A 25759-nucleotide genomic window follows, 5' to 3' on the forward strand; every position below is an offset into this window, starting at 1 on the left:
AGTAGAATTTGTGATTTAGAGGATTTATTAATGCGTAGGAGATAGTAAGTCTCATAAAATAGAATTTAGTGGAGGGAGGACTGTCTAAAAAAAAAAAAACCCAAAGATAAGTATGTGTTTGCCAGGCCTCCTAGAGTATGTGTTTGCCAGGCCTCCTAGAGATTAGGACAGTAGGATACACTTTTGTTCACCAGGATTGTCCAGACATTTGTCTTCCAAACATTACAAAGGAACCACTGCTGATTTACAACCAGCAACTAGGCCCAAACTTATATCAAAGAATGAGATTCTAACAAGCTGCTTATTGAGACATTATAGGGTCTCAGCTAATCTTAAGGTGTGTTCTGCCATAAAGTTCCATTTTTCTTCTTGAGAAAAGCATAGTTCTGCCAGAAGGTCAATATGACACCAGGTGACAAGTATTTGAAAAGTAAAACAATGTTGTATTAAGGACTGGACTGATCAAGCAAGGCTTTCATTTAGGCCCTCAGACAAGAAAGAGGATCATTCTTGGGAGAGCAATTAACAGCCTGGGGACTAGGCCTTGGGAGCTTTCCCTAAGTGCCTGATTTATTGACAATAAAACAGAGCTCCTTCCATAGAATCAGGGATATGTTTGGGGGAACTGGTAATGGTCTAGAACAAGGGCTTCTATGGTGGGGTTGCTTCAGATCCTACATGGAGCTATGGTTATTAGTCCCAAGACCATGTTGGGCTTACTCTGTAATGATCTTGAAACATCCTGTTCCCTTTTGCAGCATTGTTTGATTAGCCTCCTCCTGAGTCTGTCCCACTCTATGGTAGTTTCTGCTGACTTTCTAGAAGTTCTCCATATCCTTCCATTTCCTCCCTGGAAGTAGTATTCAAGGTGCTATTCTTTTTAAGAAGCTTACGTCTCATGCAACATAGCTTGTACCAGACCATCCCACACCAGCTTTTATTTATTTTTTTTATTTTTTTATTTTTATTTTTTGGTTTTTTGAGATGAGGTTTCTCTGTGTAGCTTTGTGCCTGTCTGGGATCTTTTTCTGTAGATGATGCTGGCCTCGAACTCACAAAGATTCACCTGCCTCTGCCTCCTAAGTGCTGGGATTACAGGCATGCGCAACCAGTGCCCGGCTTACTTTTTTCTACCTTCCACTTTTCCCATTATTCTCATTCACTGTCAGCTTCTCCCCAGCACAATATCACTAAAGAATGACCTACTGTCTCAGGTGTCTGGTATATTTAAGAAACAATTCTGTGAAAACTCTTGCTGTCTAACTGACCCATCTGCCCAAATGGATAGACCTACAGTTGCCCATTGCTATTTATATTGTTCAAAGTGAAACCTGCAGCATGTAGGTAAAAGACACAAGGATGACACTATATGTTGAATGCAAACTGTTTCTAGGTTGTCTCCTCTTTGAGCATTTGCCAGAGATGGATGCATATTATTATTAAAGGTATTTTTCTTTATTAATATCCTATTTGTGATTTGTCCCTGGGAAGTCATATTCATTCCAGGACAGCTGCATTTTCATCCTGTTGGAAAAATGTTTCTGAGACAAACTCTTTTATGTTGACTCCGGTGTCCTTGATTCCTTTTTCTTGCTCTCCAGGCCAATGATCTCACTGTTCTCTCGACTACACCTTCAAAATTCTTAAATTAAATGACTATCAGAGTTTTAAAATTATCCATTTGAGTCATGTAGTTGATTATCCAATGCAGTCACCAGAAAAGGTTTTGCATGTGGAGCATTGCTTCTGACTCCAGACCAAAGAGCAGAAACAGTTTATTGTGCACACTGTTGGGGGAAGCATGGTAGGCAATCAGCTGCTGAGGTCACTGTTATAAAAAAGGACCTGATTATGGTAGCAGGAGTTGTTTCACAATTTAATTCATATCACATGAATAATCATAGACTAGATTGGGTGAGTGTGGAGTTTGGGAAGGTTAATTTGAGCCAATGAATATTGAACTTGCTATAAGACAATTCAACTATGCAGATTTGTCCAATCCTGCTTGACACTGTTATGTCAGCTCAAAGGTTTGAGAAATGGATAATTGACTGTAACTCGATGTGTCAAGTGTAGATCTCAGCAGCCAAATTATGCATCTTGGCAAGATCAATCTATCTCATATTAATGACATTCCCTCTACTAGGGAAGGACCTAGGCTTTTTCAAAATCATTATTGCTATTTTTTATCTTAAAAATACATTATTTATAACATTTAAAATGACTTATTGGCATCATTTTTAATAATTTCTTTTAGTCCATTTCTCCTCTTATCTCTATTTGATTCTGTTCTCCAATGTCTCCTGGTAATCAAGGGCTTTATTGCTTTTCTCTCAAGTGATGTTGATTATTGATATTATTTCTCTGTAGAGAAATGTCTCCTTTAGTGTAGGGTTGCCTCATTCTATGTAATTGAGAATTGCATTGAACACCTAATCCTTCCTCTGCTGTCCAGTGCTGGGAAAATAATCCTGCAACTCCTTCCATTATGGGCCTTGACTTGTCAGTCAGAAGGAAAATTAAACCAGTAAATGAGTGATCCCCAATCTCTCTGTCTTTTATGGGAGACTTATTAATGAAGAGGCACCTCTGCAAGAATTGACTTCATTGACCAACTTTGGAGCTAGTGGAGTCACAGTCCAAGAAGGGAGAGGTAGGGTGGATGTTGAGAGATTTCCTACTTCAACAGTACTTTAGATTAGCAATATGGAATTAGGTAATCAATTTTACATGTTCCATAAATGTCCTGATTGGTCATTTCTTGGGGTCCACAGACAAGGGCAAACAAGAATCTAGATAAAGGACTGACCTTATCATGAAACCAAATTGCTATAGTTACAGCACTTCACTCATAATAGATGTGGGTAAAATGTTGTGGCCATGCCTAATGGAACTATCATTTATCAGGTTTTAGATATACACCTAGATATAAAAAGTTTGAGAAATCTTTCATGTGCTCTAATACAAATCCCTAGACTGTGGAGCACATGGCCATAAAGTCTGTGTCAACTTTACAAAATATTTTTTGTGATCATAACTGCATCATATCCACATTCTCTTTCCTGTCTTTAAGCCATACCATGACCACTCTTTGTTTTCTAATTCATGGCCTGGTTTTTTTTTGACCTGCTTTTCTTTAACAACAGTTATACAGTAACAACACTTACTGTGTGAATGTGACCTTTGTTTGGCTACAAAATTCCCAGCTATGAGGCAATGGCTTGGCTGCAGTGAACATTGAGTATACAATGGAATGGGCACAGATAGGATCCTTTGCTTTGGACGAGGAACAGGATATGTTCTAGGAGAATAGAAGAATATCGACAAAAAATAGAAGTTTTCTTGACTAGGTCCCTGTCTGCTGTCCTCGGAGTGCAGAGCTGTAAGTACTCTCTTTCTGGGCCATTTGACTTCTGCTCACCCAGTAGATGAGCTGCAAATATTCTGAGGCCCTGCTGTGTGGCCCTAGCCAATGAGGCACTCTAAGAATGTTTTGCTATCAGTAGAAAGAGTGGCAGTAAGCTTAGAGATTCTTTCCTGGATAATCCTCTGCTTCTGCTGTAATGAGTTGTAAGGAAGACCACAAGCTATTCCATGGTGAGTATAGTGTATTCAGAGAAGGTGTGTTGAGCTGTTATTTATGCTTGGATTTGGATGGACCATTAGCCAGGCTATGGTTTTGTTGGTCCATGTGCTGACCTGGTCAGTCACCCTTGTCCTCTGTGCCTCCTTTCATATGGATTTCCTAGGTAGGAGATTCTGCAGTCCTAGAATGGGAGAATATGAAGCTTGCAATATCACAGTTCACTCTGCACACACAGGTATGCTTTTGGTGTGCAGTGTGAAGATAGATTGGAAAAAATGAGTGTCTTGTTTCTAGAAGTTCTGAGTATTGCATTCCAGTTTCAAGTTTGCCTACAAATGCTATACATAGTTTAAAAACTGTTGGAAAGATGGTGATGTGGATCACCCTTTGGGAAATACATAATTAAAGTGCTTTTAACTTTCTGCTACATCAGCTGCAATGGTGTGTTTCAGTGAAGTTTAGTTTCCAGGGACAAAAGGCATTTCTGAGCTGCAGATGTTTCTCAGGTGTGCATGGTGTTGGGCAGGTAGATAGGGTAGAATTGACATCTTGTGCTATAATCCATGAGACGGGAAGCAGATTCTAAATAATTCTTCTGTGTTGCTTTGGGATTTCAAAACAGTGGGGCTTGGTTTACCTGAAAGCAGAAGGAGGCATAAGGGGCTGCCAAGCCATAGCAAGAGATCACCTCCTTTCGCAGTGAGAGCTCTAGAGTGTGGGGCTTCTGTCTTTGAAAAACTATGATGAGCTTCAAGGTCAGAAACAATTGTTCAAGGGTCACTTTGAGTTATTTTTTGTGGTAGTTGTGAAGTCTGTGCTTATTTAGTTTCTATACTCAGAGAATCACCATTAGCTGGGTAACATTAGTCAAGATCACACCTTTCGTGGTTCAGTTTCTTTTGCTCTCTGATTAATAGTTGACTGCACATTCCTGCCTTTGTTCTTGGTTTTTGTCTCTATTTCCTTTACTCTTTCACAGATATTGTACACATTCTTGATTGTTATAGCCTTGTGGAATGTATAGAAGTCATATTAGGTCAATCTGTGTACTGTTTTTTTCATAATTCCATTAATCATCCTGAGTGTTTTCTCTGTGAAATTAGCTCTGTAATCAGCTTCCCTGTTATAAATTGTTGGTCATTGTTATTAGATTGTATTCATTTTATGCTGCAGATTTACCATAAGCAACATCTTAATTTTGGTGCATCATATTCTCCAAGAAAATATTTTTTCTTTTTTATTTATTTAGGTTTTGTTGTTCTTGTTGTTAATCTGTGAAAGCCTTTTGGTTTACTGGATAAAGCATATTATGGGTTTTAGAAGGTGGCTCAGTACCTATTCATTTTGGAGATGGCCTGAGTTCAGATACCAACATTCAATTGAGAGACTCATAACTATTTACTCTTGCATATCCTGCATACAGATGTGAAGCATACTCTCTCTCATACAAAAACATATGCTAAAATACCAATAAACTTGTTTTGAAAATAGTTTGTGACTTATAAAGTAATTACAGCATACCAAGGTGCTTTAATTGTACACTGATTCTTTAAAAATCTCTTACCTTGAATTTTGTTTTAAAAAGTTTTCATTTCATCACTCTGGTGCAGACTTACAGGCTTACAGGCAATAATCAGTCATAGGAAACAAGATGTTGTTTAAGTGATCCTAACAGGTATCCTTTTCTTCTTTTTTTAAATTTATTTATTATGTATACAATTTTCTGTCTGCATATGTTCTTGCATGCCAGAAGATGGCACCAGATCTCATTATAGATGGTTGTAAGCCACCATGTGGTTGCTGGGAATTGAACTCATGACCTCTGGAAGAGTCCTCAGTGCTCTTAACTGCTGAGCCATCTCTCCAGCCCCAGGTATCCTTTTCTTGACCATAAGAGATTGAGATACTTTTAGTAGTCAAAAATGTTTTCTTCAAAGTTAAAATATCAGAGGGCTTCAAGTGAATCTCTACAATTTCAGTGAAGATGCTCCTCACAGAACACATTTTCTATTTTTGACAAAGGAGAGAATGAGTATATATGATGAGTGATGGCCAGTGCTTTCTTGTGGCTGATTTTTATTAGAATCTTGTCATTCTTTTTTAATGGAGCATGATATATATTTGTTGGTATGTCTTTATATCTCATTTCTTTTTCAGTGGTCCCATCTATGATTTTAGATTTATTATCATCTAATTATATTGCTGTTACTCTGAAAAGTGTTTGGCGTTCACCTATTTTGTATAACATGACAGTATGTTCTGAAAATTCTGACCTCATAGAACTAGTCTTTTTTGGTAGCCATAAAACAAATATTTGGAACATGTGATACTTGGAATAATTTGGATTCTATGAGGAGAAGTTGCATAAAACATTTTTGCATTAATATTTGTGTTTTAGAAAAAATTTTTTTAAATCTTTATCAGTACTGCATAAGGATGCAATTGTTGAAGATATTGAAATTTTAAAGATTATTTAGACATATAATAAAGAAATTTAATGTTTTGTGTAATAAAAACAGACCTTGTTTTGGTTTTTTTGACACATTCTTTCTATGTAGGCCTGGCTGTTCTGGAACTTGCATGTCGGTCAGGCTGACCTTGAACTCAGACAGATCCTCCTGTCTCTGATTCTTAAGTGCTTGGAATGAAAGTTTACACCAGCATGTCTGGTCTTTATTTAGCTTCTGTGTAACAGTTTCAATAAGTGTCCTTGATGGGCCTAGCATTGCTGAGTAGGGCAGGCTGACTTCAAGAACAGAGAGTTGTTTGCTTCTGAATCTAGAGCCCTGAAATTCAAATATATGTTACCATACCTGGCTGAGATATTTTGTATGCCTACTAAATGTCAGTGTTGGTTTTGCTTTGAGAAAGTATCACAACACATGTGGGCTAAAAATTTGGGCCTCATTTACTTATTTTGCAACCTGCTCTTTAGCAGACCAGGGTGACCTTGAACTCTATGTTTACCTGAGGATAGCTTTGTCTCAATGCTCTTAGCCCCACACCAGCCAGTGTCCAGTTTATGATATATAAATATGAAATATGAAAATGTTGCTCCTTTTTTCATACTGCCTAGGTTTTGATTCAGAGATGAAGAATAATATTGTCTTTCATTCTGTCTGTGTTATCTTTGTTTGATTTTTGTCCTTTTTGGTCCATGTCTACACAAATTATTTATGAATTATTATTATTATTCAGCTTTTCTTTGAAAAAGTTTATGGCTTAGAATTATGATTTTTTGTGTATCTTAGATTGATTATGCTAGACATCTTCATCAAGGAGTGAGACCCAGGCAAGACTTATGCTAGGCAGTGGCTCTACCACTGTACTTCTTTCTTCCTTAGGAATACTTGTTTGATATGTGAAAATATTTTTCTTTCTTTCTTCCTTCCTTTCTTTCTTTCTTTCTTTCTTTCTTTCTTTCTTTCTTTCTTTCTTTCTTTCTTTCTTTCTTTCTTTCTTTCTTTTTCTTTTATTTTCGTGACAGGTTTTCCCTGCATAGTTTTGGTGCCTGTCGTGGTTCTTGCTCTGTAGCCCAGACTGGCCTCGAACTCGCAGAGATCCACTTGGCTGTGCCTCCTGTGTCCTGGGATTAAAGGCGTGTACCACTGCCAAGTGGTGTGAAAATATTTTTTTCTTTGGTACAATCTCAGTAAACAGATCTTGTCCTTTGCTTAATGAATTTTGTGGATTAGTTTTCACTTCATCTACTTTTCTTATTTTAAGATAATTGTGATGTTACATGACTTCATTTCTTGGTTTTTAAGGCTTTTTGTTTCATATATCCTATTTTTGAACAAAGACTCATGCTTTTCTTGTGGATAATATTGAGACTGTGCATAAAAAAGTGTCAATCATCTTGTCACAAAACCTAAAAACTGTTGTAGCTAAATTACATTTGCCCTGTTTTTAAAATTATAATTAATGAGTTAATCAATATATCTGAGCTAGTTTTGCTGAGTGGCTTTCCTTGAATTCATCTATATAGACCAGGCTGGTCTAACATTTGGGGTAATCCTGCTATATTCCAAGAGTTGAGATTACAGGTGTGTGTCCAGTAAACTATCATTTACCTTCCAGTTATTTTCTCCCCTCATAAATGTCTAAATAAATGATTGTGTATTCCAGCAAATGTAAAATCTGCTAATAAATGTAGCTCTTACAAGTAAATAATCATAAGAATAGATGTTCTTTATTCTTTACTTGGAAGCTGGCATTTTTGTGTTAAATTACTTAAATTTGGGAGATGTTTTCAGTCCCATGGAATGTGAAGACATTATGTGTGATTAAGTGAGGTTGTAATTACTTTTCAATAACAGAAACAATATACCAGGATGGTCCTGACAAATACAAATTAAGGAATAAAGTTTTCCTGCATTCCTGTATTATATTCTTCTAGGCCCCTAAGAACAGGTTGTGCTCCTTGTGGGTAAACTCAGTGCTTTTCTCTGTCACAGCACTAGACCAGCTTAGCCAGTGTAACTTTTAGGATCAGGTGGGTGTTTTCTGTGAATGAAGGGGCCCTAGGTTAAGAAGGAGGTGAACAAAAAATTAAGCATTGACAGAATCCAAGAGAGCTCCTTGTCTTTAATTCAATCTAGTGAAACTATGTATTCAATCCTGGTGCTTTTTTATACACTATTGCATTTTTATGTTTATAGCTCACACCACTCTTGCTCTACTTTTTTTCTTAGCATATTTCTTACTAGAAGATAGTAGCTTTAATTTAAGGTTTCCTATGTTTGTACTTTGCCTACATGTATGTCTGTGTACCACTTGCATTTCTGGTGCCTATTGAGGCCAGAAGTAGATGTCAGATTCCCTGCAACTAGAATTAAAGATGACTGTGAGCTTTTATGTGTGCGCTAGAAACCAAATTCTTGCCTAGGTCCTCTTTACTAGCTAACCTCTCTGGAACTGAGTTGCAATTTGGTTATCCTTTGCTTTACATCTAGTATCCACCTATGCGTGAGGACATACTGTAGATGTAACCAACCATTTTATTAAATAAGAAACACAGAGCCAGTACAGACATGAAAGCCAAGAGGTCAGAGCAATAGCTAAGAGCTAAAAATGTTACCCTTCAATGTCGCTGTTGTTGTACCTCTCTGAAAAAGAGACCTACTTCCCATGTCTGCCTTTTTTATAGAATTTCTGTTCTGCCTTCTCATTGTTTGTAAACCCAACCACATGACCGCCTAGTCACTGCCTGTCTATGCAGACCTCCAGGTCTTCTATAGTTGGTATTGAGATTAAAGGCGTGTGTCTCCAATGCTGACTGTATCCTTGAACACACAGAGATCTACCTAGCTCTGCCTGCCAAGTGCTGAGATTAAAGGCATGTACCACCACCGCCCAGCTCTTGCTATGGCTTGCTAATAGCTCTGACCCCCAGGCAACTTTATTAACATACAAATCACACTTCAGTAAAAATAAAATATCATTATAACATACCATGTTTGTCTTTCTGAGTGTGGGTTACCTCACTCAGGATAATATTTTCTAGTTCCATCCATTTGCCTGTAAGCTTCATGATGTCATTGTTTTTCTCTGATGAATAGTACTCCATTATGTATATGTACCACATTTTCTTCATCCATTCTTCAGTTGAAGGGCATCTAGGCTGTTTCCAGGTTCTGGCTATTACAAATAATGCTGTTCTGTTCAAACATGTGTCCTTGTGGTATGTTTGAGCATTCCTTGGGTATATGCCCAAGAGTTGTATAGCTGGGTCTTTAGGGAGATTGATTTCCAATTTTCTGAGAAAGCACCATACTGATTTCCAAAGTGGCTCTACAAGTTTGCACTCTCACCAACAGTATAGGAGTGTTCCCCTTGTTCCACATCCTCTCCAACATAATCTGTCTTCAGTGTTTTTGATCTTAGCCATATTTATTTTTGAAAATGATTCTATGGGACCAGTGGCAGACACTTGAAATGACTTTAAGAGGTATTGTATAGTTCTAATTCTCCAGTGCTCCTTTTCTTTTCTTTTTTTAAAAATTTATTTATTTATTTATTTATTTATTATGTATACAGTGTTCTGTCTACATGGCCAGAAGAGGGCACCAGATCTCATTACAGATGATTGTGAACCACCATGTGGTTGCTGGGAACTGAACTCAGAACCTCTGGAAGAACAGCCAGTGCTCTTAACCTCTGAGCCACCACTCCAGCCCCACTCCCTTTCTTGTATGTAATTCAGTTTTCTTCTTTTGTGTGTGTGTGTGTGTGTGTGTGTGTGTGTGTGTGTGTGCATGTGTTTGTGCAGACTGTGGTATAGGCTTTAAAATTTGCAATGATCTTCCTACATCTGAGTCCAGTTTGCTGGCATTATAATGCACTGCCACTTCCAGCTCAAAAAATAATTTTTATGATCTAGGTCTCCTTTTCCTATGGTGGACAGGGAGGCAAGGAGATGGTGTCAGGACCCCTGATACTAGCGTTGCAGGTATTAGTGACCATCTAAATGTACTGGGAATGGAAGCTGAATGCTCTGAAAGAATCTTCAGTGCTCTTAACTGGTGATTCATTTTTCTACCTATGATTTCTATTCTTGATTGCATTTCCCAAGGTAACCTAGTCAGTGTTAGATACCAGATGCTGATTAAAGTGTGGAATTCTCCAGAGAGAATTAACCTCAGGCAAAGATGAGATTGCGAATTGTTTATCCAATACAAGATGGCCAGCCCATTATCTCTCTCTCATATATATATATATATATATATATATATATATATATATATATATATATATATACAACAAAGATGGATGCAGCAGGTTGTATTAATATATTTCAGCCTACTAATTCACCTAACTTAATAAGTAAGAACTTGGAAAGGATTTGGGAAGGGATAGAATGAAGAGAATAAAGGGAGAGTGATGTAATAGCTATTTCTTATCAATTTATGGAAAGAAATTTTAAATTAAAAAGGGGCTAGATTGACCACTCACCAATTAAGAGAACTGAGTGTTTTTATAGAGGACCCAGGTTTCATTCCCAGAACCCACTTGGTAGCTCACCATTTGTTATAATTTTAGTCCCAGGTAAATCCTTCCTTCTTCTGGTCTTATTAGACACTACACACAGACACATGCAGGCAAAACATTGTATACATAATTTTTTAAAAAGATAGAAAAAGGAAAGAATAAATTTTTTTACAGTGATGTCATAGCCCTTAGCCATAAAATAAGCCAGGGCTCATTCAAGTGAACTCCTGCTGGTGTAGCATGGAAGCACCTGCGAACCTCTGCTATACCAGCCTGCTCAGAGGGAAAAGCAGTTTTGATCTAAGGTTGATAGAGATCATTATAATCGTCTACCTAGGAGCAAAGTAAACAGTGATCTTAGGTGACTTTTCCTTGAAGATATCTGTATTTGTTTTCTCTATCTTTTGTATCTGTGAGAATTGTGGCAATGGTACAGTTATCTTTTAGATCAAACATCAAGATTGACAGGTCAAATAGGCCCCAAAGCAATCTACTTTTTACTGGGTCATTTCCTTGATTTTCAGCTAAGACCTTGTGGTACAAGATGAACATGCCAGAGACATTTCTTTCCATCATTTATATATGTTCCTGCACAACTTTGATGTAGGAATATCCATAAATGTCTCTGCTTTTATATTGTGATCATGATCAGAAGTGGATTTGTTTACTTAGCAAGCTTAAGAATATGCAGAGAGCTACAGGAATGTGTCCAGACTTCCTAATCAAAATCCACAAGCTTCCTTTGTTAAGGAAAATCATTGTTTTGGAAATAACTCCCATGCTCTACTTGCCTCCTGAAGTTAAGAAATCTTTCTCATTTTATCTGTCTTGTCTGGAGTGATTGCTATTCTTTTTTTTTTGTAATTTATTTATTTTTAATTTTTATTTTGCAATACAATTCAGTTCTACACATCAGCCACAGATTCCCTTGCTCTCCCCCCGCCCGCCCCCCTCACCTTCCCCCCAGCCCGCCCCCCATTCTCATCTCCTCCAGGGCAAAGCCTTCCCCACAGACTGAGATCAACCTGGTAGACTCAGTCCAGGTATGTCCAGTCCCCTCCTCCCAGGCCGAGCCAAGGGACCCTGCATAGGCCCCAGGTTTCAAACAGCCGACTCATGCAATGAGCACAGGACCCGGTCCCACTGCCTGGATGCATCCCAAACAGATCGGGCCAATCAACTGTCTCACCCACTCAGAGGGCCTGATCCAGTTGGTGACCAGTCAGCCATTGGTTCATATTTCATGTGTTTCCGTTCGTTTGGCTATTTGTCTCTGTGCTTTATCCAACCTTGGTCTCAACAATTCTCACTCATATAAACCCTCCTCATTCTCGCTAATTCGACTCCCAGAGATCCACCCGGGACCTAGTCATGGATCTCTGCATCCAGATCCCTCAGTAGTTGGATGAGGTTTCTAGCATCACAATTAGGGTGTGTGTCCTTTGTTAGAGAAAGGATTCAACCCAATTTTGAGGCAACAACACAGAGATGAAGAGAGAAGTGGGATTGAGGATATTGTTAGGGGATTATTGAAAGACTGCAGGATGTCCAAAAGTGAGCAGGTTACATGGATTTCTGGTGGCTGGCATTGCCTCTGGTCCAACAGGGAATCTCTACCTCAGGTTGTCTACCTGTTCTTCTGTCTGGTGTCGCTTGCCTTTGAGCAGAGGATATCCATCCAATTTGGAGTGGGGACATGGATTTGGGTGTGGCAGCTGTATGTTTGGTGGAGGATTGTGTCTGTGGGTATGTGGGGATGGTGGAAGTTTCATGGGCTGGTGGCCTGGCTACCTAATCTTCTGGCTGGTGTGACATGCACATGAGCCGGGGATGTCTGCATGTGTTGGGTCCAGGAACACAGTAACATTCCTTTTTGTCTGAATGGGAATATATACTGTGCCATTATTTGTTGGAAATCCTTGTCTCTTGATTTGTACAAGATGTGACAGGCAAGAGATAATCTTGAGTGTCAAAAGAAACTGGACATTTGAGCTGTTTGGGGCTGATACAGACTATGAGGATCATTGTACTAAGATTAAATGCATTTCCCTTTTTCTTTTTCTCTTGGTATTTATTCTTCTCTCATACAATACATCCTGCCTTGCAGCTTCCTTCCCCTTTCTCCACTCCTTCTAGTCACCACCCTGAAATCCTCATTCCTCCAAATCCACTGCTACCCTGTTTTCCTTCAGGAAATAGTAGGCCTCCCAGGGATATCAACCAAGTACATTATAACAAGGTGAAGTAAGGCTAGGAACAAACCCTCATATCAAGGGTGGACAAGGTAACCCAATAGGAGGAAAGGGGTCCCAAGAGCAAGCAAAAGAGCCAGACACCAGGACTCCTACAGTTATAAGTCCCACAAACACACCAAGCTAAACAACCATAGAATGTATGCAGATGACCTGGCACAGAACCATACAGGCTTCATGACTGCCACTTCAATTTCTCTGAACCCCTATGCACCCTGCTTTATTGATTCTATGGGCCAAGATTTCCTTGTTTTCACAACCCTTCTGTATCCTACAATATTCATTCTCTCCTTCCACAGGATTCTTAGAGCTCATCCTCATGTTTGGGTAGGGATCTCTGCATGTGCTCCCATCATCTACTGAAAGAAGCCTCTCTGATGACAATTAGGCTAGGCACAAATCTTTGATTATAACAGAATATAGTTATAGATCATCTCATTGTATTTTCCTTGGTCAGTTGTACTTGGTCTTTTCCTAATTTTCTGGACCATCCTATTGCAGCTCCTATCCATCCAGGCTTTGTAAGGCATGAGCCTCCTTTCATAGCTTGGGCATCAATTTAGACTAGTCATTCATTGGTTAGACACTCTGAGCCACCATTGCTCCAGCATATCTTTCAGGCAAGACAAGTTTTAGCTGAGTGTTTTGTGTCTAACTTGGTGTCCCGATACTACCACTGGAAGTGTTGTGTGGTTACAGAAGATGGTTGGTTCAGCCTCTGTATTCTTTTTGTTTGTTTGTTTATTTTTTCTCTGTGTAGCTTTTGGAGCCTGTCCTAGAACTCAACTTTTAGAGAAAGCTGGAATCAAAATCACAGAGATCTGCCTGCCTCTGCCTTCTGAGTACTGGGATTAAAGGTATGTGCTATCACTACCCAGCCAGCCTCTGAATTCTTGATAACTAGGACTCTTCACTAGCGTCACCCTATTAGGTCCCATGAAGTTTGCAGTGCACTGTGTCCATGTCTCCTGCTAAAATCTCACCTAATCCAGTTATCTCTCCCTGTCTTCTTTTCTGTCCCTTCCTTACTCACCTGACCAATCCTGTTCCCATCTCCAATTGTCTCCAGTGCACCCTCAAAATCTATTCTATATACTTCTCCCAGTGAGATTCATGTATATACCCTAGAACTGCTCTTCTTACTTAGCCTCTATGCATCTGTGGATTATACTATGATTAACTATGTTTATTGTGAGTGTACTTTACTTAATAGCTAATTTTCATGTATTAATGAGAACAACATGTTTGTCTATGTGCTTCTGGGTTTCTCACAAAAGATAATAAAGAACTCTAGAAACTAAACAACAAACCAAATAATGCAATTATAATGGATTATATCTCTAAATAGAATTCTCAGTAGAAGAATCTAAAGTGGCTGAGAAACACTTGAAAAAACATTCAACATCTTAGCCATCAGGCAAATGTATATTGAAACGACTCTGAGCTTTCATCTTACACTTGTAAGAATGGCTAAGATCAATAACACAAGTGACAGCAAATGTTAGAAAGGATATGGAGCAAGGGAATTCATTGCTGTCACAAGTTCAAATGTATACATGCACTGTGGAAATCAATATGATATCCTCAGACAATTGGGAATCAATCTACCTCAAGATCCAGTTATACCACTTTGTGCATATACCCAATGTTACTCTTCCATCTTACCACAAGGACAATTGCTCATCTAGGTTCAATCTGTCTTGGACCTGATTACATAGACTATTCTGGCATTCTACTCAGAGGCAGATATACCTGCACCTGGCTTTGGAGTGTTGGGATTAAAGTAGTTAGCCAATAGCCTGTCTATTTTATTTCTTCTTTGTAGTTAGGTCATACAATTTCTCTCATTGCCCTGCCGGCAGGCCTTCAACGGGTTCTCAACCACCCTAAGGACAGAATGATAGGGACAGGAGATACAAAGGAAATACACCAAGTCTAGATTCTGTTCAAGGTGCAACTTTATTTTTCTCCAAGAGGGTTTATGTAGTTCCTGCAGGGTGGGGGGAGAAAGAAGCTGTTATTTGCATAAGGTTGGGCAAGCTAACACGATGTTTGTATAGGATGTTTTCAGGGTGAAAGGGTCAAGGGCTCTGCCTCAATGTCCTGTTGCTAGGCAACCTGACTATAAGATGATCTAGTTGCTTGTCCTTAGAGATTCTGTCCTTGTCCTTGACATCTCCCCCTTCTTAGTAATAAATCTAAGGGCCAACATAAACCAGGTTTGAATGGTCTAAAAGGAGGGCTCTGAAAGAGGCTTTTCATGGAGGATTACAGAGGCCCTATCCCTCTAAAGGTTGAGAAAAAAGGGTCCAAGAGGGAATGTCTATCCAGACTCAAGCACCACAGGCATCCCCATAGTGTGGGAATCAATGGACCGTGCAGTTTTTTGAGGGAGCAGAAATAGGTAAGCACAAGGTTGCTACTGCACAACCGCTATGCAACAGGTCATATAATCCAGGCTCTTGGGATTTTGGTGTACCATGGTCCGAAGCCTGTGCAGTCCCAGCTGCACTCCAATCATGCCTTGAGCGAGCCTTTTTCCCACACACAGTTTCAGTCTTCCCTGAGTGAAGGGGTCTGTATGGGGCTTCTCTCGTCAGACGAAATTTCAACCCTGTAGTCCTGCATATCAAAGCAGTGGTCATAAACCTGGATCTGCCTGGCCAGCAGGTCTGTTATTTGGCTTCAGATGAACTGAGTGAGCCAGGAAATTGCCCATGGCCCAAAGGCAAGGACCAGGAGCAGGCCTACAACAGGTCCTAGGAGGGAGGGAAAAAGGGTTGTTAGCTAAGGGGAGTTGGAAAACCAATTCTGGAACCACCCAAGCTCTTGTTCTCCTTTTCTTTTTCTCTTTTTCTAGTCCTTTTCTGACCTTTACTATACTGTCCCTGACTACTCGGGTGTGGTCTGTAAAGAAGCAACATTTCTCTTTGAGCACAGTACAAAGGCCACCCTGTTGAAGAAAGAGGAGATCCAGGCCTCTCCTGTTCTGTAAAACTACCTCAGCTAGGGAGGAAAGGGATGACTTGAGGGCAGAAATTCCCTGTTCAAATTGAGCAATATCCTCGTCTATGGACAGTCGAAGTTCAGAGTAATGTTGGTTGGACAGGACCAGAGAGGCAATTCCTGTGCCTGTTTCCATTGCTCCAACCCCCAAAAGGACTGCTAAGGTGATGGCAGTAACAGGCTCCTGTCAAGGCAGTCGTCTCAGTGTGGCTTCTCTTCCTAGAGATCTAGGAATTGATCTGAGGAATAATAGGTTAGTCAAGGTGGAAGGGATCTAAGTGCCCTGAGGGGCATCTCTGGTGCTACCCTGTTTGCTGTGCTACCTGCCAGCCACAGGCTGTGTCAAGCTGGCCCAACATGGCTATGACCACCTGTGACACCAAGGCCAGCAAGTCTGACAAGTCTTTCTGACACCTTGGATGAAAATTCAGCACTGCCCTTGGAAAACATGACCCCTGCTGTCAGACTGGATTTGTGACAAGCAGTGTCACAGCCCAGAACGTGATTGACTATGGGACTTGTATACTGTGTGAAAGGTCTCAAACACAGTTTGCTGTAGGGTTCCCACTGTCCCCCCACAGGAACTCTGAGCAGAGTGATAAAAGAGCTAATAGCCTGGTGGGTGTTGCTGTGGATGAGGACAACAGCCTGGAGGGCTTGCCTGAGGGACAGCATTTGAAACAGAATTAGTTTCCTCAGGAGAGGGGCTATCTCTCCTGGGCATATCAGGTATATTTACAGCTCTAACCAGGCGTTCTGGTAACCATCTGGGAGCAGAGTATATCTAGTCAAGAATGCAGGCTGAATCTCGACCCCATACAAGGACCAGGTCGGGGCCCTTCCAATGCCCAATGAGGGGATCTCGCCACATGTCTAGTGGCCGGGTGGCATCTGGAGAAGGGTGCCAGTGCCTGTCAGCGGCAGAATGCCATGCAACATCTAAGGTGAGGAAGCTGAGAACAAACAGAGCATGGCTCAATTGATCTCTGGGGGAGGTAAAATGAAGGTTAGAAGACTTGAGGTGAGCCAACCAGGTCTTTAGGGGCTGGTGGGCTTGTTTTATTATGCCCTGTCCCTGGGAATTGTAAGGTATCCCTGTGGTATGAATAATTTGTAGACTATCACAAAATGTTTTGAAGTCTGTGTTGGTATAAGCAGGGCCATTGTCTGTCTTTATCTTAGCTGGTTTTCCCAAGGCAGAAAAGGCAAGAATCAGGTGAGAAAAAACATCCATTGTGGCTTCCCCAGCATGAGGAGAGGTGAAGATAAAGCCACTAAAGGTATCTATAGAGACATGGGGCAATGAGTAACATCTGTCTGCCAGATTTGGTTGGTAAGGAGGCCTCGAGGGTTGACTCCCAAGTGTGGGGCAGGGTGAGAAACAACACAAGAGGGACGTTGTTTGACAATTTCTCCGGCCTGTTGTTTAGAGATCTTAAAAAAGTCAGAGGGCCTGGGAATTTAAATAGTGGATCTTATGGGCAGTTTGTGCCTGTAAGACTGAGCCGACCATGACAGGGAAAGTCAGCCTGGTGGCAGCATTGGCCTGTGCATTGCCATCAGTTAACGGTCCAGGAAGATCACTATGGGCTCTAATATGGCCTATAAAATTGGGTGTTGGCAAGTCAGGATAAGCTGTTGAATCTGGGAGAAAAGTGGGGTGGTGTTGGAGGTAGGCCTTATGGCTGGAGAAGTTTCTGACAAGGGGATTGAAAAGGCAATATAGACACTATCTGTATAGATATTAATAGGTTGATCAGAATAATTCTGAAAAACCTTTAAAATTTCTGAAAGTTCAACCAACTGCGCTGACGGGAAAGGTGTTAGGAAAGAGGTCGGGCGGCCTTGGGCCACAAAGGCTGCAGCACCATTAGCAGAACCATCTTCCATCTTACCACAAGGACTATTGCTCATCTAGGTTCTATCTGTCTGGGACCTGATTACGTAGACTATTCTTGCATTCAACTCAGAGGCAGATATACCTGCACCTGGCTTTAGAGTGTTGGGATTAAAGTTGTTAGCCAATAGCTTGTGTATCTTATTTCTTCTTTGTAGTTAGTTCATACAATTTCACTCATTGCCCTGTCTGCAGGGCTTCAACGGGTTCTCGGCCACCCTAAGGATGGAATGATAAGGACAGAAGATACAAAAGAAATGCACCAAGTCTAGATTCTGATCAAGGTGCCACTTTATTTTTCTCCAAGAGGGTTTATATAGTTCCTGCAGGGTGGGGGGAGCAAGAAGCTGTTATTTGCATAAGGTGAGGCAGACTAACAGGATGTTTGTATAGGATGTTTACAGGGTGAAAGGGTCAAGGGCTCTGCCTCGATGTCCTGTTGCTAGGCAACCTGACTGTAAGATGATCTAGTTGCCTGTCCTTAGAGATTCTGTCCTTGTCCCTGACATTGTCAGGGCCTTGGAAGGCTAGAATGTTAGTCAAAGATAAGGAGGCAATTTAGAGAACTCTGGTTCATTGACCAGCTGAAGAAACAGCCTTTGCATCAGTTGGATTAGTTTATATCAGCTTTCATGAAGTTCAGAGCTCATAGTCACATGGAGCAGGTTGTCATTAACAATTGATGCTTGGATGGGTCTGTCACCAAAGTGCAAACCTGTGGAAACAGATATAAACTAGGAACAGAAATAAAAATGTATGACCTTATTTGGAAGTTTTAGACCCATATAATGCAAGCCTTTATGTCATCAGAACTTTATATTTCTCAGACCCTTGTCAGGACCATCCAACCTGTCAAACAATACCTGAATAGGGGAGTGTGGATTAAGAAGAGGCAAATAGAAAAAACAGAGACATACAAGAAAGGCAAAGACATAGGATAGATTTGGGAGGACTATCACTGAATACTGTTGTATCCAGTTTATTCTACCCAGTGCTTATATACAGCTGAGCAATAGACAAGAGAGCATCTGCAAAGCATACCACATTGTTACAGACTTCTTTATCTGAAGGTTCTTTGGGTTCAAGGAGCAGTTAAGCCACTTCCCTGCAGCACAGATCTTAAAAGGTCTTATTAATAAAAAAACACAAGACAGATATTGGGGTAAAAGCTAGAAGATTAGAGAGGCAGAGAGCAAGCTACTACATCTTAGCTCTATGAAATCCTGTGCCAAAAGAGAGAGTTAGCTCCTCTATGCACCCTGCATTATCACTTCCTCTCTTCAGAAACTCTCGACATAGTTACTGAATCTCAGTATGCAGAAAAACTGGTCCTACATATTGAAACTGCAGAATTTATCCCTGATGAGTCAGAATTAACTATGTTATTTATTCATTTACAAGACATAATCAGAAACAGGAAGTATCCCTTATATATAACTCACATTCAATACCATATGAGTCTGTCAGGCCGTTTAGCACAAGAAAATGAGGAGATTGATCAACTATTTATAAGAAATGTACAGGAGGCCTCAGAGTTTCATAAAAAATCATGTCAATTGTGAGGTTTTAAAAAAGGATTTTTCCATAACCTGGAAACAAGCTAAGGAAATTATATGGAAATATCCTAGTTGTTCATTTTACAATCAGACTCCGCTACCCAAAGGATGTAACCCAAAGGGCACTCAGAGGAATGAAATCTGGCAGATGGATGCATTTCATTTTGTAGAACTTGGAAAATTGAAACATGTGCACCACACCATTGATACCTACTCAGGATTTCCATGAGCAACTGCTCTGAGTTTCAAAAAGATTGATTCTGTAATCCAGAAATTGCTAGAAGTTTTGGCCGTCATGGGTACGCCTATATATGTTAAACCTAACAATATCTAGCCTATGTCTCTGGTAAAATGAAAAGTTTTTTGCTTATTACAGTATAAAACATATTACAGGTATACCACGCAATGCTATAGGAGAAACAGTCAGAGAAACATCAAATTGAACTCAAAAGGGTATGCTAAATAAACAAAAAGGAGCAACAAAATCCCCCAGAAATAGATTACATAATGCTTTATTAACTTTGTACTTTCTCAATGCTAATGAGAAAGGAACAATAGCTGCGGAGAGACATTGGATAATAGAAAAAAAAACTACAGAGTTAAATTAGCCTGTATATTTTAAGGATGTGCTGACCTAAGAATGGAAACCAGGATATATGTTACGTTGGGGGATGAGGTTTTGCTTTTGTTTCTATCAGAGAAGGTAAGCTATAAATACCATCAAAATTGATAAAGGGCCGGGCGGTGGTGGCGGCGCATGCCTTTAATCCAAGCACTCGGGAGGCAGAGCCAGGCTAATCTTTGTGAGTTCAAGGCCAGCCAGGTCTACAGAGCGAGATCCAGGAAAGGCACAAAGCTACACAGAGAAACCCTGTCTTAAAAAAAACCAATAAAAAAAATTATGGGCTTGGGGATTTAGCTCAGTAGTAGAGTGCTTGCCTAGTATGCATAAGGCCCTGGGTTTGATCCTCAGCTCCAGAAAAAAAGTTGATAAAAGTTCTATTTGAACAAGACAGACCTCTTAATTAGAAGAGGTGATAGTTCCTCAACCAACATGAACATCCAATTTAAAGTAACTTGGCCTATTACATCACACATAAAATTCATAAGTCTTCCTAAATGTTTGTTTTTGTTCTTCTCTGCAAACAGTTATCACAAATGGTGTTTATGTAGTCCCAGATCAATTAAAAATTAAAGGTGGCTTTGGAGTTGGATAATGACTCTCTCCTTCTTTAAAACCAAGCATGTTGTTAAAAAGAAAATGCATAATCTCTGTATCATGTCAGAAGAATCAACTGATATGGGGCAGAAGAAAGCCAAAATTAAGAGACGATTCTATTGCCACTGTTCTCATAATGCTTTGATGCTATTTTGATTTTTTAAACTTTCCTTAAAGTATGAATTTTATATCAAAATTTATATATATATATATATATATATATATATATATATATATTTGTAACTCAACATAAATCCAGTTACTCTGAACCTGATAGAAGAGAAATTAGGAAGTAGTCTTAAACACACTGGCATAGGAGATCACTTCCTAAATATAACACCAGTATCATAGTCACTGAGAGAAACAATCAATCAATGGGACCTCTTCTACCAGAGAAGCTTTTGTAGAGAAAAGGACACAGTCAACAAGACAAAGTGACAGCCTACAAAATGGGAAAAGATCTTCACCAACCCCACATCTGACAGAGGGCTGATATCCAGAATATATAAAGAACTCAATAAATTAGACATCAAAATGCCCAACAGTCCAATTAAGAAATGGGCTATAGAGCTAAACAGAGAATTCTCAACAGAGGAAGCTCAAATGGCTGAAAGGTATTTAAGGAATTGCTCAACCTCCCTAATCAGCAGGGAAATGCAAATCAAAAGACTGTGAGATACCACATTACACCCATCAGAATGGCTAAGATCAAAAACACTGGAGAGGATGTGGAGCAAGGGAAACACTCCTACATTGTTGGTGGGAATGCAAGCTTGTACTTTTCCACTTTAGAAATGAATATGGTGATTTCTTAGAAAATTGGGACTCAATCTCTCCCAAACACAGCTATACCACTCTTGGGCATAGACCCAAGGAATGCTCAGTCATACCACAGGGGCACATGCTCAGCTATGTTCATAGCAGTATTATTTGTAATAGCCAGAACCTGGAAACAACCTAGATGCCCTTCAACTGAAGAATGGATAAATAAAATGTGATACATATACACAATGGAGTACTACTCAACAGAGAAAACCAATGACATCATGAGGTTTGCAGGCAAATGCATGGATTTAGAAAAAAAATCATCCTGAGTGAGGTAACCCATACTCCGAAAGACAAATATGGTATGTATCCACTCATAGAAGGATAACAGATGTAAAACAAAGGATGACTAGAGTGCTACTCACAACTCCAGGGAGGCTACCTAGAAAACAGGACCCTAAGAAAGACACAGGGATCACCCAATGACAGAGAAATGGATGAGGTCTACATGAGCAAACTGGACGTGAGGGGAGTTAATGAAGGGCAAGTGTCAGGGCAAAGAAAGCTTAGGGGAGCAGGAGGTCCCAGCTGCATCAGGAACAGAGAGGGAGAACAAGGAAAAAGAGACCAAGATAAATGAAGACCCCATGGGAATAGGAAGAAAAAAAGTGCTAGAGAAGTCCCCAGAAATCAACAAAGATACCTCCACAATAGACTGCTGGCAATGGTCAAGAGAAAGCCCGAACTGACCTTCTCTGGTGATCAGATGGCTAAACACCCTAACTGTCGTGCTAGAACTCTCCTCCAATGACTGATGGAAGTGGATGCAGACATCCATGGCCAGACCTCAGGTGGAGCTCCAGGTGTGCAATCAGTGAGAGAGAAGAGGGATTGTATGAGCAAGAGATATTGAGACCATCATTGGAAAAAGCACAGGGACAAATAGCCAAACTAGGGGAAAGACATGAACTATGAACCAATAGCTGAGGAGCCCCCAACTGGATCTTGCCCTCTGGATAAGTGAGACAGTTGATTAGCTTGAACTATTTAGGAGGCCCCCAGGCAGTGGGACCAGAACCTGTCCTTAATGCATGAGCTGGTTTTTTTGGAGCCCAGAGCCTATGCTTGGACTCTTTGCTCAGCCTGGGTGAAGGGAGGAGGGGACTGGACCTGCCTCCACTGAATCTACCAGGCTGAGCTGAATCCCCAGGGGAGTCCTTGCACTGGAGCAGATGGGAATGGGGGGTGGATTAGGGGGAGAGCGAAGGGGGGGACCGGTAGTAGGGAGGACAGGGGAATAAATGGCTGATACGTAAAATTAAATTAATTATAAAATTAAAGAAAATGAAGTGCTTCTTACATCAAAGTGCTAAATGAAAAAAAATCAGTTTTTGCAAGCTTTGCTTACTGTGATGTCTGCCCCCAGCATGTAACAGGATCCTCTTAAACTCTGATTTTTTTTCCAGTGGAAAAACTTTTACAACTCCCAAACATATTCTGTTACAACAGTTTATTTAAAAATTTTTCTCCCATTTAAATTGGGGTGGTTCACTTTCACTCAAACAAACAGATGTTCCAAATAAGAATAGCAAGACAGAGAAGAAAATATTAGTAGCTGGACTCAATACATACTACATGAGTTATAGTAAGTCACCAAAATCGTTTACGTGCTTTTATTAAAATACAACATTGGGCACAGCTGGCATTTATTTGTTATTAGATTAGCCAGATAAGGATTAGAATTCTGAGATTGGAACAGGCAAACACAACTCTATATTTAGGATCAAACACATTGATTTCTACCTTCCCTCTCCATCTTCTTTACTTTTAGCATCTGAAAGTGGCTAATCAATAAAGAATAGCTAGCTGGTGAGTCTTTCCAAATGGCAAAGGACACGAGCCACGCACAATATTTGCTAATGGTCATGAAGAGAAGTGTCAATTTTTTTCAACCAATTTAAGTGATTCTCTACTCTAAAGCATAATTTTTAGCATTTTTGTAAGTTTAATATCTGATTCCTTTGTTCCCAGAAAGAGATATTCTCCAGAAACTGATGTGCAGTTTAGGTTATATAAATGCTAGCTTGTAACCCCACACACAAAAAGAAACAAGAAAAAAAAACAAATTCCCACTTATGAAGGAAGTGATTTTGTAAGTCATTCCTTGTGACAGCCCCCATCTCCATGGTGTATCCCAACCCATCTTTCTCCAGGTAGAAGAAACTGACATGCAGAGAGGCTAAACTGCCAAAGACATAACCAAGAATTTCTTGTGTGTGCCTGCTGTCCTGCCCTTGTTTTGCACTCTGTTCCTCAGACCTGCATTCTAAAGCTTTACCTGTGGCTATTTCAGACCTTATTCTCCTTGGATAACCTTTCATGTAGCTCAAAAGGGCCTGTTTCATGTCCTAGGAGAGAAGGAAAAAAATCAAAGTGACTTTTCACATCTGATAAAGTCTATTTACTTTCAAAGGAGGAAATTGGTCAAAGATCCATTTACAGAAACCTTGTTGAAGAGGCACAGAAGTTAGAGTGATACCAACAAGTTTTCACAGGGATCTACGTACATCAGCCCTGGAGTGAATCTCCAACATAAGATAAACTAGTGGACACATTGCCAGTCATTACTTACACGCCCACATACCTGGAATTTATGGTGCTACATTGTTCTCAGCTTTTAGGAGCCTCTTCTGACCTCCAAGGAAGGACATAGCATAAGATTGAAATTCATTGTCAAGGCAGTGAATTCAGACCCAGTTCCCCATATCTGAAAATTCCAATGGTCAGGAAATTCAAGGAAAAATACATTCATTGAAGTGAAGCTTGTTGTATATAACACATTAGAAGAATTTAGCATGGTACTTGTTATGGCAAGACAATTTCTGGGGACACTTATTGACAGGGTGAAGTGGTTTGTGAGTCTTTGGGTGTCTCTGGGTCTTTGTAAAACTTTGACAGGGAAACACAGGTTGGGTTCAGGAGGAAGTAGAATCTCTTCTTCTGAGACAGATAAGGTGCTGTTGAACATTTCGTGAAACACACATCTCACTGACTTGTGAAAACCCCTCTGTCATATAGTGCTTTCTTAATATCTTTATTGCACTGAATTATCAGGTACAGCAACGTAGAATGGGAAAAATTGATCATAGCCCACAATTCCAGGTAATAGTTCCATTTTTGGAAAATCAGGATAGGAACTCAGCTAATCATATCATATCCACAGCCAAGAGCAGAGATAAACAAATGTACTCATGCTACCTGTTTGCTTATGCTTATGCTCTAGCTTCTTCATACTTACACAGCACAGGTTGCAGACAATGAAATGCTTCTGCCCATTTTAGGGAGTCTTATCTCAATTAACAATTAATAAAATCCCACAGAGACAAGTTCAAAGAAAAATCTGATCTTCATAATTCCTCATTGAGGGTCCCTCTTCCCAGGTGACTAATTTGATTCAGTCTGATAATAAAAAATAAGAATCACACTGCCCCACCATCACTGCCAGGATTTGAGGAGATTTCTGCCTACATTCAGAGCTGTGGTCCTCAAAATGTGTGGGTCACCACCCCATTGGGATTCGCATATCAGATATACTGCACATCAAATATTTGAATTACATTTCATAACAGTAGCAAAGTTAGGACTGGAGAAATGGCACAGAGGTTAAGAGCACTGCTTGCTCTTCCAAAGATCCTGAGTTCAATTCCCAGCAACCACATGGTGGCTCACAACCATCTGTAATGAGATCTGGTGCCCTCTTCTGGCCTGCAGGGATATGTGCATACAGAATACTGTATACATAATAAATAAATAAAACTTAAAAAAAAAACAGTAGCAAAATTAAAGTTAAGAAACAACGAAACAGTTATGTTTAGGGCTCACCACAATGCGAGGAACTAATGTTCATGCTATTTAAAGATTTAAAGGGTCAGAGAATTGAAAAAAATAACCATTGATCTAGAGTGTCCAGTGGAACCCGAGTGTCTAGGTTGCTAACTATGAAGGGGCTTGCAAAGGATTTTCCTGAATATCCTTTGATCTAAAGGAAACTCATGTATTGTGTGGAAGACTCCAGCTATCTGGCCATCTTTACTACCCAGTAAAAGCAGATCACTTTGAGCTACTGAACAGAGAGTACAACACCCACTACACACATGCTGATGACACAGATTTTAGTCTTACTGGGCTCCATGACCATATCACACTAAACCAAGGCTGTTCAAGGTGTCACACCAGAGGCACTGGGTTCCAGAAGCCTGCCCATTGACCATAGATAGATCCCTATCCCCTGTCTGGGTGCCTCCCAAACAGCTTGAGCCAAACAACCATCTTCTGTTTCCAGAGGACCTAGTCCAGTCTCATGGGGGCTCCACAGCCACCAGTCCACAGTTCATGGGTTTCCACTAGTGTGGCCAGTCAACTCAGTTGCAGGTACTTATGATGAACTTTAGCATATATAAATTTCTATGATATTATTACCTTGTGTAC

At 40.1% G+C, this 25759-nt stretch overlaps 1 long non-coding RNA gene across 1 annotated transcript in view; it reads right to left on the bottom strand.

Moving 5' to 3' along the window:
- Positions 1-24034, bottom strand: part of LOC131901099 (uncharacterized) — a 79317-nt gene extending 55283 nt beyond the window's left edge. The window contains exons 1-2 of the long non-coding RNA XR_009376359.1: positions 23916-24034; positions 23627-23679 (exon numbers count right to left, since the gene is read on the bottom strand). This is a non-coding gene — a long non-coding RNA (uncharacterized LOC131901099). The remainder of the gene's footprint in view (positions 1-23626; positions 23680-23915) is intronic.
- Between the last annotated feature and the right edge of the window lie 1725 nt (positions 24035-25759).

Source organism: Peromyscus eremicus, unplaced genomic scaffold, assembly GCF_949786415.1.
Source record: "Peromyscus eremicus unplaced genomic scaffold, PerEre_H2_v1 PerEre#2#chrX_unloc_2, whole genome shotgun sequence".
In the NCBI taxonomy this organism is placed as follows: Eukaryota; Metazoa; Chordata; class Mammalia; order Rodentia; family Cricetidae; genus Peromyscus; species Peromyscus eremicus.